The sequence below is a fragment of the Leuresthes tenuis genome, unplaced genomic scaffold (genome assembly GCF_036924035.1).
Source record: "Leuresthes tenuis unplaced genomic scaffold, fLeuTen1.0.hap1 SCAF_48, whole genome shotgun sequence".
In the NCBI taxonomy this organism is placed as follows: domain Eukaryota; kingdom Metazoa; phylum Chordata; class Actinopteri; order Atheriniformes; family Atherinopsidae; genus Leuresthes; species Leuresthes tenuis.
In genome coordinates, this window is record NW_027325402.1 from 255424 (window position 1) to 272118 (window position 16695).

Consider the following 16695-nt stretch of genomic DNA (forward strand, 5'->3'; position numbering starts at 1 on the left):
TTGGGCATTCACACCTTTTCATACCCACTTTTTACCAACTATGGTCGGACATTCACACCGTCTTACAGCGGAACACCTCCGCTCCCTCTTTTGATGGTGTATGCTCGGACATTCAAACCTTCTTGTAGCCGAACACATCCACTCCTGCTTTTGATGATGTATGGTATGGCATTCGAACCTACTTGTTGCCCGCTTTTCATTAATTATGGGTGGACATTCACACCTTGTCGCAGCCAAACACCCTGTTTCGATCATGTATGGTTGGACATTCGCACCTTTTCTCACCCGCTTTTTGCAAACTATGGTCGGCCATTCACAGCTTCCTCTCCACCATACTTGTATGGTGGGATATTCACACCCACTTGCATCCGAAGACCTCCGCCCCCACTTTTGTTGATATTTAGTCGGTCATTCGCACCTTACCCGCTTTTGGCAAACTATGGCCTTCTTGCAGCCAAAAACCTCTGATCTCGCTTTTGATGATGTAAGGTTGGGCATTCAGACCTTGCTTCACCTGCTTTTCACCAAATATAGTCGGACATTCACACCTTCTTGCAGCCGAACACTTCCGCTCCACCTTTTAGTTTTCTATGGGGCATTCACACCTTTATTTTCACCGCATTTTATAAAAACACCACAGGAACACCGTATTGAGGCTTTGTTCTGACCGCTCATTCGGTGTCGCGTTTCTTTCAAGCATTTCTCCTGGTTAGCCCGCACTCGGCTCGCTCCCAGAGCCGTGTTAAAGTCTACTTCGCATTCACTCTCTTTTCTCAGCAGACTAAAAGAAACTTCCATCCTGCACCGCTGTTAGCTTTTTCACAAGAGCAGAGGAGAGCGCACCGTTCCCAGCGGCACTGCAGTACCGGGTCGATGCTTGGAGTGAACGGAGCAAGCTCCTTTTTCAACTCCTATTGATAAAAATCCATTTAATATGTAGTCCTTGCATAGACATATCACATATTAAACTGATAAGTACAGATGGATTATGTGCAATTAGTAAAGAGAGTAGAGGACGATCTCTCTCGTTGGAAGTCCTTACCTATATCACTTATGGGGAGAGTTACAACCATTAAAATGATGATACTACCAAAAGTTAACTATTTGTTCTCAATGATCCCCATAAAACCATCTGCTACTTGGTTTAAGTCACTAGATTCATGCATCTCCAAATTTCTGTGGAAAAACAAACCACCACGTATTAGTTTAAAAACCCTACAGAAGACCAAGGACAGTGGTGGATTAGATTTACCTCATTTTCAGCACTATTCCTTAGCCAATAGGTTACAATATATATCAAAATGGTTTAAACCTTGTTGTTGTCACAGTTCCCAGAGACGTTGTAATCGTTGAGGATTCTATATTCAACCCCTCATTAGAGGCACGTGTTGCAGATTGATGACACTGAATCTTCTTCTCTGTTCATTGCTGGCATCATTCCCAGCATCGTAAGTGTTCGTGGCATTGTTAGCCTCTTCTTCTGGATCTTGATATCGAGCATCCTTTTGTATTTCTGGTTTGTAAGTCCTCTCTCTTCGTTCACCGGAGTCTTCGTCTCTTTGTCCTTGAGTTTGGTGATTTTTTCTTCTTTTGATGCCTTGACACAGTGTGACAGGTGATACCACATGGGAGATCCTTTAACTTGGACTGCTGTCCCTGTGCTGCGAAATGGCTGTGCTGCTCAAATGGTCTCTCCTTCATCATATACACAGTTATTTATACATCACCTTCCACCATGAAGCGTTGTCCCTTTTTGTTTCTCTCTTTGTTCTTAAAATGCTGTTATAAATGTCTAAACCAATCCATTAAACTAGATCATTTTGGCAGTAAAGCGATCTACAATGTGCTTGGTCGCAAAGCTGCTCATCTGTGGTAAACAGCTCTTCAGAAAGGCATTCTTCAATTGATTTCACTCATTTTATGTAATAATTTTGTGATTTCCTACAAAACTACACTTCTTCTCCCATCTGTCTGAGTATTTAATATTGTCTGGGTCCCGTTAAAACATGTATTTTTCCCATCTAATTCCTTGTTTGCTTTAAAACAAGTATTCCCCATTTTCTATCCCTTCAGTAGCCAACCAGTTTGTATGGAGTACACTGGAGCAACTTGACTGATCAGTAAAACACTGCTTTTGTTGTCACCGCAAGGCTTCCCCCGTCGGTTGTTTCACTGAGACACTACTGAGTAACTACAACTCAACACAGTTTATACACATAACATTCATATACATACTAACAAACAAACAAACAATAATTTATCGCAATTTTCTCATCTCTGTTTGAACGTACACCCAGGTAAATATTCCTGTAGTCTTCTCATACCGACTATGGACCCATTCATTGTTTAACTTCACTGTTTTGCAAATCCTAATTGAATATTACACATTGACATTGAACTTTACTGGATAAGCAGGTCTTCATTGCATTCAGCAGCCTATATGTGAGCATTTATGTGTAAGCTGTTCTTCTTTGCATTTATCAGCAGCAAGCAATTCTTCACTGCACATGCATATGTAAATAGTAAAACAATTCCAATGTGTTAGCGAAACCTCCCAGAGCCGTGTTAAAGTCTACTTCGCATTCACTCTCTTTTCTCAGCAGACTAAAAGAAACTTCCATCCTGCACCGCTGTTAGCTTTTTCACAAGAGCAGAGGAGAGCGCACCGTTCCCAGCGGCACTGCAGTACCGGGTCGATGCTTGGAGTGAACGGAGCAAGCTCCTTTTTCAACTCCTATTGATAAAAATCCATTTAATATGTAGTCCTTGCATAGACATATCACATATTAAACTGATAAGTACAGATGGATTATGTGCAATTAGTAAAGAGAGTAGAGGACGATCTCTCTCGTTGGAAGTCCTTACCTATATCACTTATGGGGAGAGTTACAACCATTAAAATGATGATACTACCAAAAGTTAACTATTTGTTCTCAATGATCCCCATAAAACCATCTGCTACTTGGTTTAAGTCACTAGATTCATGCATCTCCAAATTTCTGTGGAAAAACAAACCACCACGTATTAGTTTAAAAACCCTACAGAAGACCAAGGACAGTGGTGGATTAGATTTACCTCATTTTCAGCACTATTCCTTAGCCAATAGGTTACAATATATATCAAAATGGTTTAAACCTTGTTGTTGTCACAGTTCCCAGAGACGTTGTAATCGTTGAGGATTCTATATTCAACCCCTCATTAGAGGCACGTGTTGCAGATTGATGACACTGAATCTTCTTCTCTGTTCATTGCTGGCATCATTCCCAGCATCGTAAGTGTTCGTGGCATTGTTAGCCTCTTCTTCTGGATCTTGATATCGAGCATCCTTTTGTATTTCTGGTTTGTAAGTCCTCTCTCTTCGTTCACCGGAGTCTTCGTCTCTTTGTCCTTGAGTTTGGTGATTTTTTCTTCTTTTGATGCCTTGACACAGTGTGACAGGTGATACCACATGGGAGATCTTTTAACTTGGACTGCTGTCCCTGTGCTGCGAAATGGCTGTGCTGCTCAAATGGTCTCTCCTTCATCATATACACAGTTATTTATACATCACCTTCCACCATGAAGCGTTGTCCCTTTTTGTTTCTCTCTTTGTTCTTAAAATGCTGTTATAAATGTCTAAACCAATCCATTAAACTAGATAATTATTGTCGGTCATTCACACCTTTCTCATCAGCTTTTTGCAAATTATGATCTGACATTCACACCTACTTGCAGCCGAACACCTCGGCTTCCGTTTTTGATGGTGTATATTTTGGCATTCGAACCTTTTCTTACCCACTTTTTACAAACTATGCTCGGACATTCACACCTTCTTGCAGCGAAACCCCTCCGCTCCCTCTTTTGATTGTGTATGTTCGGGCATTCGAACCTTTTCTTACCCGCTTTTTACAAACTATGGTCGGACATTCAAACCTTCTTGTGGCCGAACACATCCACTTCTGCTTTTGATGATGTATAGTTGGGCATTCACACCTTTTCTTACCCATTTTTCAGTAATTATTGGTGGACATTCAGACCTTCTTGCAGCTGAACCCCTCTGCTCCCGCTTTTGATGGTGTATAGTCGGGCTTTCGAGGCTTTTCTTCAACGGTGTTTACAAATTATGGTTGGAAATTCAGACCTTGCAGCCGAACACCTCCGCTCCCTCTTTTGATCATACATTGTCGGGCATTCGCACCTTGTCTTACCCGCGTTTTACAAACCATGGTCGGACTTTCACACCTTCTTGTAGCCGAACAACTCCGCTCCCGCTATTGATTGTGTACAGTCGGGTATTTTAACCTTTTCTTACCCGCTTTTTACCAATTATGGTCGGACTTTCACACCGTCTTACAGCGGAACACCTCCGCTCCCTCTTTTGATGGTGTATGTTCGGGCATTCGAACTTTTTCTTACCCACTTTTTACAAACTATGGTCGGACATTCAAACCTTCTTGTAGCAGAACACATCCACTTCTTCTTTTGATGATGTATGGTTGGGCATTCGCACCTTTTCTTACCCATTTTTCAGGAATTATGGGTGGACATTCACACCTATTTGCAGTCGAACAGCTCTGCTCCCACTTTTGATTATGTTTGGTTGGATATTCGAACCTTTTCTTAACTGCTTTTTACAAACTTTTGTCGGACGTTCACACCTTCTTGCAGCCGAACACCTCCGTTTCCGCTTTTGATGGTATATATTCGGGCATTCGAACCTTTTCTTACCCGCTTTTTACCAACTATGGTCGGACATTCGCACCATCTTACAGCGGAACACCTCCGCTCCCTCTTTTGATGGTGTATTTTCGGGCATTCGCACCTTTTCTTACCCGCTTTTTACAAACTATGGTTGGACATTCAAACCTTCTTGTAGCCGAAAACCTCCACTCCCTCTTTTGATCATACATTGTCGGGCATTCGCACCTTTTCTTACCCGCTTTCTACAAACAATGCTCGGGCATTCAAACCTTCTTGTAGCCAAACACATCCACTCCTGCTTTTGTTGATGTATGGTTGGGCATTCGAACCTACTTGTTGCCCGCTTTTCATTAATTATGGGTGGACATTCAGACCTACTTGCAGCCGAACACCTCAGCTTCCGCTTTTGATGGTGTATATTTTTGCATTCGAACCTTTTCTTACCCGCTTTTTACAAACCATGGTCGGACTTTCACACCTTCTTTTAGCCGAACAACTCCGCTCCCGCTATTGATTGTGTAGAGTCGGGTATTTTAACCTTTTCTTACCCGCTTTTTACCAACTATGGTTGGACATTCACACCTTCTTACAGCGGAACACCTCCGCTCCCTCTTTTGATTGTGTATGTTCGGGCATTCAAACCTTTTCTTACCCGCCTTTTACAAACTATGGTCGGACATTCAAACCTTCTTGTGGCCGAACACATCCACTTCTGCTTTTGATGATGTATAGTTGGGCATTCACACCTTTTCTTACCCATTTTTCAGTAATTATTGGTGGACATTCAGACCTTCTTGCAGCTGAACACCTCTGCTCCCGCTTTTGATGGTGTATAGTCGGGCTTTCGAGGCTTTTCTTCAACGGTGTTTACAAATTATGGTTGGAAATTCAGACCTTGCAGCCGAACACCTCCACTCCCTCTTTTGATCATACATTGTCGGGCATTCGCACCTTGTCTTACCCGCGTTTTACAAACCATGGTCGGACTTTCACACCTTCTTGTAGCCGAACAACTCCGCTCCCGCTATTGATTGTGTACAGTCGGGTATTTTAACCTTTTCTTACCCGCTTTTTACCAATTATGGTCGGACATTCACACCGTCTTACAGCGGAACACCTCCGCTCCCAATTTTGATGGTGTATGTTCGAGCATTCGAACTTTTTCTTACCCACTTTTTACAAGCTATGGTCGGACATTCAAACCTTCTTGTAGCAGAACACATCCACTTCTTCTTTTGATGATGTATGGTTGGGCATTCGCACCTTTTCTTACCCATTTTTCAGGAATTATGGGTGGAAATTCACACCTACTTGCAGTCGAACAGCTCTGCTCCCACTTTTGATTATGTTTGGTTGGATATTCGAACCTTTTCTTAACTGCTTTTTACAAACTTTGGTCGGACGTTCACACCTTCTTGCAGCCGAACACCTCCGCTTCCGCTTATGATGGTATATATTCGGGCATTCGAACCTTTTCTTACCCGCTTTTTACCAACTATGGTCGGACATTCGCACCATCTTACAGCGGAACACCTCCGCTCCCTCTTTTGATGGTGTATTTTCGGGCATTCAAACCTTTTCTTACCCGCCTTTTACAAACTATGGTCGGACATTCAAACCTTCTTGTGGCCGAACACATCCACTTCTGCTTTTGATGATGTATAGTTGGGCATTCACACCTCTTCTTACCCATTTTTCAGTAATTATTGGTGGACATTCAGACCTTCTTGCAGCTGAACACCTCTGCTCCCGCTTTTGATGGTGTATAGTCGGGCTTTCGAGGCTTTTCTTCAACGGTGTTTACAAATTATGGTTGGAAATTCAGACCTTGCAGCCGAACACCTCCGCTCCCTCTTTTGATCATACATTGTCGGACATTCGCACCTTGTCTTACCCGCGTTTTACAAACCATGGTCGGACATTCACAGCTTCCTCTCCACCATACTTGTATGGTGGGATATTCACACCCACTTGCATCCGAAGACCTCCGCCCCCACTTTTGTTGATATTTAGTCGGTCGTTCACACCTTACCCGTTTTCTTGCAGCCAAACACCTCTGATCTCGCTTTTGATGATGTAAGATTGGGCATTCAGACCTTGCTTTTCCTGCTTTTCACCAACTATAGACGGACATTCACACCTTCTTGCAGCCGAACACTTCCGCTCCACCTTTTAGGTTTCTATCACACCTTTTTTTTCACCGCATTTTATAGATTATGGTTGGAAATTCTCAACCACTCATCCGAAGACCTCTCCTCCCGCTTTTGTTAATATATTTGAACTTTAGTCAGACATTCACACCTACTTGCAGCCGAACACCACCTCTCTAGCTTTTGATGATGTATGGTCCGGCATTCTTACCGTTTCTAACACATTTTTCAGCAATTATGGTAGGACATTCACACCTTCTTGCAGCTGAACACCTCCTCTCCCACTTATGATCATGTGCAGATTGATTTTCGAAAATTTTCTTTCATGTTTTCTAGCAATTAATGATGGACATTTAGACCTTCTTGCAGCTGAACACCTCCGCTCCCGCTTTTGATCATACATTGTCAGGCATTCGAACCTTGTCTTACAAACTTTAGTCAAACATTCACACCTTTTTGCAGCCGAACACAGTTTTTTTCAGCCGAACTTGGACATTCGCACCTTTTCTCACCCGCTTTTTGCAAACTATGGTCGGCCATTCACAGCTTCCTCTCCACCATACTTCTATGGTGGGATATTCACACCCACTTGCATCCGAAGACCTCCGCCCCCACTTTTGTTGATATTTAGTCGGTCATTCGCACCTTACCCACTTTTGGCAAACTATGGCCTTCTTGCAGCCAAAAACCTCTGATCTCGCTTTTGATGATGTAAGGTTGGGCATTCAGACCTTGCTTCACCTGCTTTTCACCAAATATAGTCGGACATTCACACCTTCTTGCAGGCGAACACTTCCGCTCCACCTTTTAGTTTTCATTGAATCCTAGTAAACAGCCGAACACTTCCACTCCTGCTTTTGATCATACATTGTCAGGCATTCGCACCTTGTCTTACCCACTTTTTACAAACTTTAGTCGAACAGTCACACCTACTTGCAGCCGAACACAACCTCTCTCGCTTTTGATGATGTATGGACCGGCATTCTTACCTTTTCTAACACATTTTTCAGCAATTATGGTCGGAGATTCACACCTACTCACAGCTGAACAACTCCGCTCCCGCATTTGATGGTGTATAGTCGGGCATTTTCACCCTTTCTCATCAGCTTTTTGCAAATTATGATCTGACATTCACACCTACTTGCAGTCGAACAGCTCTGCTCCCGCTTTTGATTATGTTTGGTTGGATATTCGAACCTTTTCTTAACTGCTTTTTACAAACTTTGGTTGGACGTTCACACCTTCTTGTAGCCGAACACATGCACTCCTGCTTTTGATGATGTATGGTTGGGCATTCGCACCTTTTTTTTACCCATTTTTCAGGTATTATGGGTGGACATTCACACCTTCTTGCAGCTGGACACCTCCCCTCCCACTTATGATCATGTGTGGTTTGATTTTCGAAAATTTTCTTTCGTGTTTTCTAGCAATTATTGATGGACATTTAGACCTTCTTGCAGCTGAACACCACCTCTCCCGATTTTGATGATGTATGGACCGGCATTTTTACCTTTTCTAACACATTTTTCAGCAATTATGGTTGGAGATTCACACCTACTCACAGATGAACAACTCCGCTACCGCATTTGATGGTGTATAGTCGGGCATTCTCACCCTTTCTCATCAGCTTTTTGCAAATTATGATCTGACATTCACACCTACTTCCAGTCGAACAGCTCTGCTCCCGCTTTTGATTATGTTTGGTTAGATATTCGAACCTTTTCTTAACTGCTTTTTACAAACTTTGGTCGGACGTTCACAATATCTTGCAGCCGAACACCTCCGCTCCCGCTTTTGATGGTGTATATTCGGGCATACGAACCTTTTCTTACCCGCTTTTTACAAACCAAGGTCGGACTTTCACACCTTCTCTTAGCTGAACAACTCCGCTCCCTCTTTTGATTGTGTACAGTCGGGTAATTTAACCTTTTCTTACCCGCTTTTTACCATCTATGGTCGGACATTCACACCGTCTTACAGCGGAACACCTCCGCTCCCTCTTTTGATGATGTATGGTTAGGCATTCGCACCTTTTCTTACCCATTTTTCAGTAATTATGGGTAGACATTCACACCTTCTTGCAGCTGAACACCTCCTCTCCCGCTTATGATCATGTGCAGTTTGATATTCGAAAATTTTCTTTCATGTTTTCTAGCAATTATTGATGGACATTCAGACCGTCTTGCAGCTGAACACCTCCGCTCCCACTTTTGATGGTGTATAGTCGGGCTTTCGAGCCTTTTCTTCCCCGGTTTTTACAAATTATGGTTGGACATTCAGACCTTCTTGCAGCCGAAAACCTCCACTCCCTCTTTTGATCATACATTGTCGGGCATTCGCACCTTTTCTTACCCGCTTTTTACAAACCATGGTCGGACTTTCACACCTTTTAGTAGCCGAACAACTCCGCTCCCGCTATTGATTGTGTACAGTCGGGTATTTTAACCTTTTCTTACCCGCTTTTTACCAACTATGGTTGGACATTCACACCTTCTTACAGCAGAACACCTCCGCTCCCTGTTTTGATTATGTATGGTTTGACATTCGCACCTTCTCTCACCCGCCTTTTCCTATGGTCGGCCATTCACAGCTTCCTCTCCACCATACTTGTATGGTGGGATATTCACACCCACCTGCATCCGAAGACCTCCGCCCCCACTTTTGTTGATATTTAGTCGGTCATTCGCACCTTACCCGCTTTTGGCAAACTATGGCCTTCTTGCAGCCAAACACCTCTGATCTCGCTTTTGATGATGTAAGGTTGGGCATTCAGACCTTGCTTCACCTGCTTTTCACCAAATATAGTCGGACATTCACACCAACTTGCATCCGAAGACCTCCGCCCCAAATTTTGTTGATATTTAGTCGGACATTCGCACCTTACCCGCTTTTGGCAAACTATGGCCTTCTTGCAGCCAAACACCTCTGATCTCGCTTTTGATGATGTAAGGTTGGGCATTCAGACCTTGCTTCACCTGCTTTTCACCAAATATAGTCGGACAGTCACACCTTCTTGCAGCCGAACACTTCCGCTCCACCTTTTAGTGTTCTATCACACCTTTTTTTCACCGCATTTTATACATTATGGTTGGAAATTTTCAACCACTCTCATCCGAAGACCTCTCCTCCCACTTTTGTTAATATATTTGAACTTTAGTCGGACATTCAAACCTTCTTGCAGCTGAACCACCTCCGCTCCCTGTTTTGATCATATATGGTCTGGCAATACTACCTTTTCTTACCCGTTTGTGAGTAATTATGGCTGGACATTCACACCTACTTGCAGCCGAACACAACCTCTCTCGCTTTTGATGATGTATGGACCGGCATTCTTACCTTTTCTAACACATTTTCCAGCAATTATGGTCGGAGATTCACACCTACTCACAGCCGAACAACTCCGCTACCGCATTTGATGGTGTATAGTCGGGCATTCTCACCCTTTCTCATAAGCTTTTGGCAAATTATGATCTGACATTCACACCTACTTGCAGTCGAACAGCTCTGCTCCCGCTTTTGATTATGTATGGTTGGATATTCGAACCTTTTCTTAACTGCTTTTTACAAACTTTGGTTGGATGTTCACACCTTCTTGTAGCCGAACACATGCACTCCTGCTTTTGATGATGTATGGTTGGGCATTCGCACCTTTTTTTTACCCATTTTTCAGGTATTATGGGTGGACATTCACACCTTCTTGCAGCTGAACACCTCCTCTCCCACTTATGATCATGTGTGGTTTGATTTTCGAAAATTTTCTTTCATGTTTTCTAGCAATTATTGATGGACATTTAGACCTTCTTGCAGCTGAACACCACCTCTCCCGATTTTGATTATGTATGGACCGGCATTTTTACCTTTTGTAACACATTTTTCAGCAATTATGGTCGGAGATTCACACCTACTCACAGCCGAACAACTCCGCTACCGCATTTGATGGTGTATAGTCGGGCATTCTCACCCTTTCTCATCAGCTTTTTGCAAATTATGATCTGACATTCACACCTACTTGCAGTCGAACAGCTCTGCTCCCGCTTTTGATTATGTATGGTTGGATATTCGAACCTTTTCTTAACTGCTTTTTACAAACTTTGGTTGGACGTTCACACCTTCTTGTAGCCGAACACATGCACTCCTGCTTTTGATGATGTATGGTTGGGCATTCGCACCTTTTTTTTACCCATTTTTCAGGTATTATGGGTGGACATTCACACCTTCTTGCAGCTGAACACCTCCCCTCCCACTTATGATCATGTGTGGTTTGATTTTCGAAAATTTTCTTTCATGTTTTCTAGCAATTATTGATGGACATTTAGACCTTCTTGCAGCTGAACACCACCTCTCCCGATTTTGATGATGTATGGACCGGCATTTTTACCTTTTCTAACACATTTTTCAGCAATTATGGTTGGAGATTCACACCTACTCACAGCCGAACAACTCCGCTACCGCATTTGATGGTGTATAGTCGGGCATTCTCACCCTTTCTCATCAGCTTTTTGCAAATTATGATCTGACATTCACACCTACTTCCAGTCGAACAGCTCTGCTCCCGCTTTTGATTATGTTTGGTTAGATATTCGAACCTTTTCTTAACTGCTTTTTACAAACTTTGGTCGGACGTTCACAATATCTTGCAGCCGAACACCTCCGCTTCCGCTTTTGATGGTGTATATTCGGGCATACGAACCTTTTCTTACCCGCTTTTTACAAACCAAGGTCGGACTTTCACACCTTCTCTTAGCTGAACAACTCCGCTCCCTCTTTTGATTGTGTACAGTCGGGTAATTTAACCTTTTCTTACCCGCTTTTTACCAACTATGGTTGGACATTCACAGCTTCTTACAGCAGAACACCTCTGCTCCCTGTTTTGATTATGTATGGTTTGACATTCGCACCTTTTCTTATCCATTTTTCAGTAATTATGGGTGGACATTCACACCTTCTTGCAGCTGAACACCTCCTCTCCCGCTTATGATCATGTGCAGTTTGATATTTGAAAATTTTCTTTCATGTTTTCTAGCAATTATTGATGGACATTCAGACCGTCTTGCAGCTGAACACCTCCGCTCCCACTTTTGATGGTGTATAGTCGGGCTTTCGAGCCTTTTCTTCCCCGGTTTTTACAAATTATGGTTGGACATTCAGACCTTCTTGCAGCCGAAAACTTCCACTCCCTCTTTTGATCATACATTGTCGGGCATTCGCACCTTTTTGTACCCGCTTTTTACAAACCATGGTCGGACTTTCACACCTTTTAGTAGCCGAACAACTCCGCTCCCGCTATTGATTGTGTACAGTCGGGTATTTTAACCTTTTCTTACCCGCTTTTTACCAACTATGGTTGGACATTCACACCTTCTTACAGCAGAACACCTCCGCTCCCTGTTTTGATTATGTATGGTTTGACATTCGCACCTTCTCTCACCCGCCTTTTACTATGGTCGGCCATTCACAGCTTCCTCTCCACCATACTTGTATGGTGGGATATTCACACCCACTTGCATCCGAAGACCTCCGCCCCCACTTTTGTTGATATTTAGTCGGTCATTCGCACCTTACCCGCTTTTGGCAAACTATGGCCTTCTTGCAGCCAAACACCTCTGATCTCGCTTTTGATGATGTAAGGTTGGGCATTCAGACCTTGCTTCACCTGCTTTTCACCAAATATAGTCGGACATTCACACCCACTTGCATCCGAAGACCTCCGCCCCAAATTTTGTTGATATTTAGTCGGACATTCGCACCTTACCCGCTTTTGGCAAACTATGGCCTTCTTGCAGCCAAACACCTCTGATCTCGCTTTTGATGATGTAAGGTTGGGCATTCAGACCTTGCTTCACCTGCTTTTCACCAAATATAGTCGGACATTCACACCTTCTTGCAGCCGAACACTTCCGCTTTTAGTGTTCTATGAGGCATTCACATATTTTCTTTCACCGTATTTTATAGATTATGGTTGGAAATTCTCACCCACTCTCATCCGAAGACCTCTCCTCCCGCTTTTGTTAATATATAGTCGGGCATTCGAACCTTTTCTTACCCGCTTTTTACAAATTATGGTCGAACATTCACACCTACTTGCAGCTGAATACTTCCGCTCCACCTTTTAGGTATGTATGGTTGGCATTTGCACTTCTTTTTATACTGATTGCTGAAGATTAAGTTGTTCTTTCTCAAACTACAATTTTTTTTTAATTGTTGAAACTTGATTTGAAGTGGATAAATAAGGAGGACAAACAGTTTTAAGTCAGGCTGATAGAAGGAATTAATTTTATAGCAAAATCTGTATTTCGTCATATGTCGAGAGATGCTTATTGCTGAAGAAGTTCTTTCTCATTCTACAAAGTACAACGTTGTTTATCGTTGAAACTTGATTAGACATGAATAAATATGAAGGACAAAGCAGTCTTAACTTGGTTTGAGTTAATGAATTCGTTTTATAGGAGAATCCGAATTCGTGCATAACTCATAAAATAGAGCTTATTTTCGGATTCCTGAAGAATGAGTCTGGTTCTTTCTCATAATACAAAGTTTGTTGTTTATTGTTGAAACTTCATCAGAAGTGAAGAAATAAATGAATGCCTATCAACAAATGTGGGATCTAAACTCTACTGCTTCCTCTAAAATAATTTCCTTTCTCAATTTAGAAATGTGTGTGTGTAAGTCACAACACCCGTGACAATAAAACGGCTTTCTTTTCTCTACACTCTGCACTATGAGCACACACACCAAATCAGAAAGGCTTTTTTCTCTCTTTTCTACATTATGGACTGTGGGGACACAAAACCGCTCTCTCTCTTTTTTTTTTTTTATCGTCTGCCAGGGCGTTGTCTCACGTATTAGATTATGCTTAAGATACGAATGGGTTTATCAGTCACATCAGAATCCATACATACTGATCCTCCCGTAATAAAATGGTCGGATCTTATCAAACACACTTTGTTTCTTGTGACAATCAAGTCAGCGAAACAGCGTATACACGTCAAGACACTGAATCAAGTTTGCCACAAGAACTCATAAGTTTGGCAGTATTGCTCTGCCGTCAGCAATCATACACCCATTTTATTTTCGTGAGACATGTGCAAGCACCTGTTCATCTACTGTTCTATCACTATGAATTAGTGATCTATTATCAATAAGGATACTTCTACAACTACTATCAAAGTATGTCCGGACTTCTTATGTTGTCAGTTGCTATATATGAATAAGTGGGTAGCTACTGACAAGCATTAAGCATGTCACACAGCCCAAACATATAACATTTCAGGACACACCACACAGTTAACAACCACAGTGAAGCGTGTCAAAGCCCAAACATGTAACATTCAACAGGACACTTACACAACACATTCAAATCAAACAGTCAGACAACATACAAGAACATATACCCCAGCCGGCATTGCTCCCTGCCTATTTTCGTACAGCACACTATGTGTGCGCACACCTTTATTCACAAACTCTTCAACTTATACTCTTTTACCGAAGCTGCTACAGCTCGATTGGCCGAATACCCTTTGATCCTATTTCGGTGAATTTGACATCTGCCTTACATATAACAGATTAGCGGTTTAGCAGTTTTAATTTAGTTTGAGTGAAGGAATTCATTTTATAGCAAAATCCGAAATCGTGAAGAACTCATGAAAGTAAGCTTATTCTCGGATTCCTGAAACTTTAGATTTGCTCTTTCTTTTACTGCAAAGTACAACGTTGTTTTTTTTGTTTAAATCTTTCTAGACATGGTAAATATTAAGGACAAAGCAGTTTTCACATAGTTTGAGTGAAGGAATTCATTTTATAGATAAAATCCCAAGAGTCTGCTGAGAAAAGAGAGTGAATGCGAAGTAGACTTTAACACGGCTATGGGAGCGAGCCGAGTGTGGGCTAACCGGGAGAATTGCTTGAAAGAAACGCGACACCGAATGAGCGATCAGAACAAAGCCTCAATACGGGATTCTCGTGGTGTTTTTGTTGCTGCCTTGTCTTTTGCACAGAGTAAAAGACAAGGCAGCCATCGAATAGGGCCCGATTGTTCCTACTTGGTCAGCCGAGGAGCAAGGGGGGGGGGGGGGGGGGGGGGGCAGGCGTCTCAACCAAGCAAAGCTCACCATGGGGAAGGTGGCTATGCCAACTAGCCTGATGCCCTGCTCCCGCAGTGACGGATAATCGTACTCTGGTTTCTCTTCATAACTCTTTCTCATAAGTCTTTCGCCTTTTACTAAAGATTTCTGTGGAGAGCAGCACTAATGAGTTGTTTCTATTTTTGGCAGGCTTTACCTTTGCGGGTGAAGCCCTTTCTGTCTGTGCAAAAGAAATCTTCTTACTGTGCAGAGTGACTTCTCTGAGTAGAGTCGCCTTACTTGTTGCGACTGTGCCGATGTTCGAAGCTGGAGTGCAAAGTTGTTGCTTGAATGGTGCTTGCTGGAGCGTGCGGGAGTGCAAAGTTATACCATTTAAAAGGGCTGAAGAGTGCTCAGTGCAGCGGGTGGGCGACACTCTGGCCACCTTGAAAACCGAGGTTACATCCACTACCAGGGGCAGCCCAAGTTCTGCCGCAAGTGTGGTGAGCATGGACACCTGGTTGAGGCTTGTACCAAGGTGTTATGTGGGAAGAGCAGAGAAATTGGGCAAACTTTTGGAGAGTGTCCAAATGGCAGGAAATGTAATCTCTGTGGAGAATTAAATCACCTCTTCAGAGATTGCCCTAAATCTTTTGCCAACAAATTAAAGACGGTAAAGCCACAGTCAAGCCAACAAAGAGAAGGACCAAAGGTGGCAGTTGGTGAACAAAGTGAAGAGGTTGACCCAATAAATTCAAACTTCCTGCCAAGAGCTTGGATTGGAAGTGAGGAGCAAAAAGGGGAGGGGCCTGTAGAGGCCTCACCACTCAGTGTTGAAGTCTGTGAGAATTCACAGGCAGAGGGTGGAGCTACGCTAAATGAGGAGGAAGAGCAGACAGGTGAGTCTAGTGAAGATACTCACCTCCCCGAAGGTCAACAGCCGAAGAGGACGGCATCTGAGCCTCTGATTCCCCAGTGGTATCAGAGAAGAGGGGAAGGGTTAGGTCCCTTTCAGACAGTTCTTCAGTGGAAGAACCTAGAGTCTTCCCCTCCGACTCACCAAATGAGGTCTCCTTTTTAACTTCAGCTCTGCAATCAACCCCCAGGGACTCAAAGTTAAATGCAACATTGCGTCAGAGGCCAACACCGAGAGTCCGAAAAGGAAATATAGATCACCCTACTCACTTTTCACCTAAAGAAATGAAGGAAGAGCTAGTTTCCCAAGAAATAACCTGTGTGTAATTTGTTTTGATAACTTAGAAAAACGAAAATGACATACCTACTTTCCTTTATGCTTTTAATGGTTCTCACCTTCTCAACACTAAATGTGAGAAGTGTGAAATCAAAGACAAGAGCCCAGAGTATTTTATCCTTCTTAGACTCCATAAAATCAGATGTGTTTTTAATACAAGAATGTGGACTACCTTTTTTAAAAAACCATAGACAATGGGAGGAAATGTGGCCCCATTTATCGATATGGAGTGGCTCAAATCAAAATAAAAATGATGGTGTGGCCATTCTAATTAAAAATCCGCATGTTCTGGTGAAAGGTAGCACAGTGGTGAGAGACGGACGGGCACTTTTAGCACACTTGAATTTTATGGGGCAAGACTTTAACCTCTTAAATATTTATGGTTTCAATGGAAAAAATGAAAGGTATGACCTTTTAGAAGATATACAGCTTTACATGCTAGGGCAAGTACCTTTAGTTGTAGGAGGGGATTTTAACTGTATCTTGAGCAGGAAAGATAGAAAAAGAGCAGGGGTAGATTTTAAAGTGGATAAGACTTCGATTTTACTTCAGG

At 42.7% G+C, this 16695-nt stretch overlaps 1 non-coding gene and 2 pseudogenes across 1 annotated transcript; 1 reads left to right on the forward strand and 2 right to left on the reverse strand.

Moving 5' to 3' along the window:
* Nucleotides 1-832: 832 nt before the first annotated feature.
* LOC140285636 (U2 spliceosomal RNA) lies at nt 833-1009 on the reverse strand (annotated as a pseudogene).
* A 1646-nt stretch (nt 1010-2655) lies between these two features.
* LOC140285644 (U2 spliceosomal RNA) lies at nt 2656-2832 on the reverse strand (annotated as a pseudogene).
* A 12166-nt stretch (nt 2833-14998) lies between these two features.
* LOC140285601 (U5 spliceosomal RNA) lies at nt 14999-15118 on the forward strand. Its single transcript, XR_011910612.1, has one exon. It is a non-coding gene; the product is annotated as a U5 spliceosomal RNA (small nuclear RNA).
* The last annotated feature ends 1577 nt before the right edge of the window (nt 15119-16695 follow it).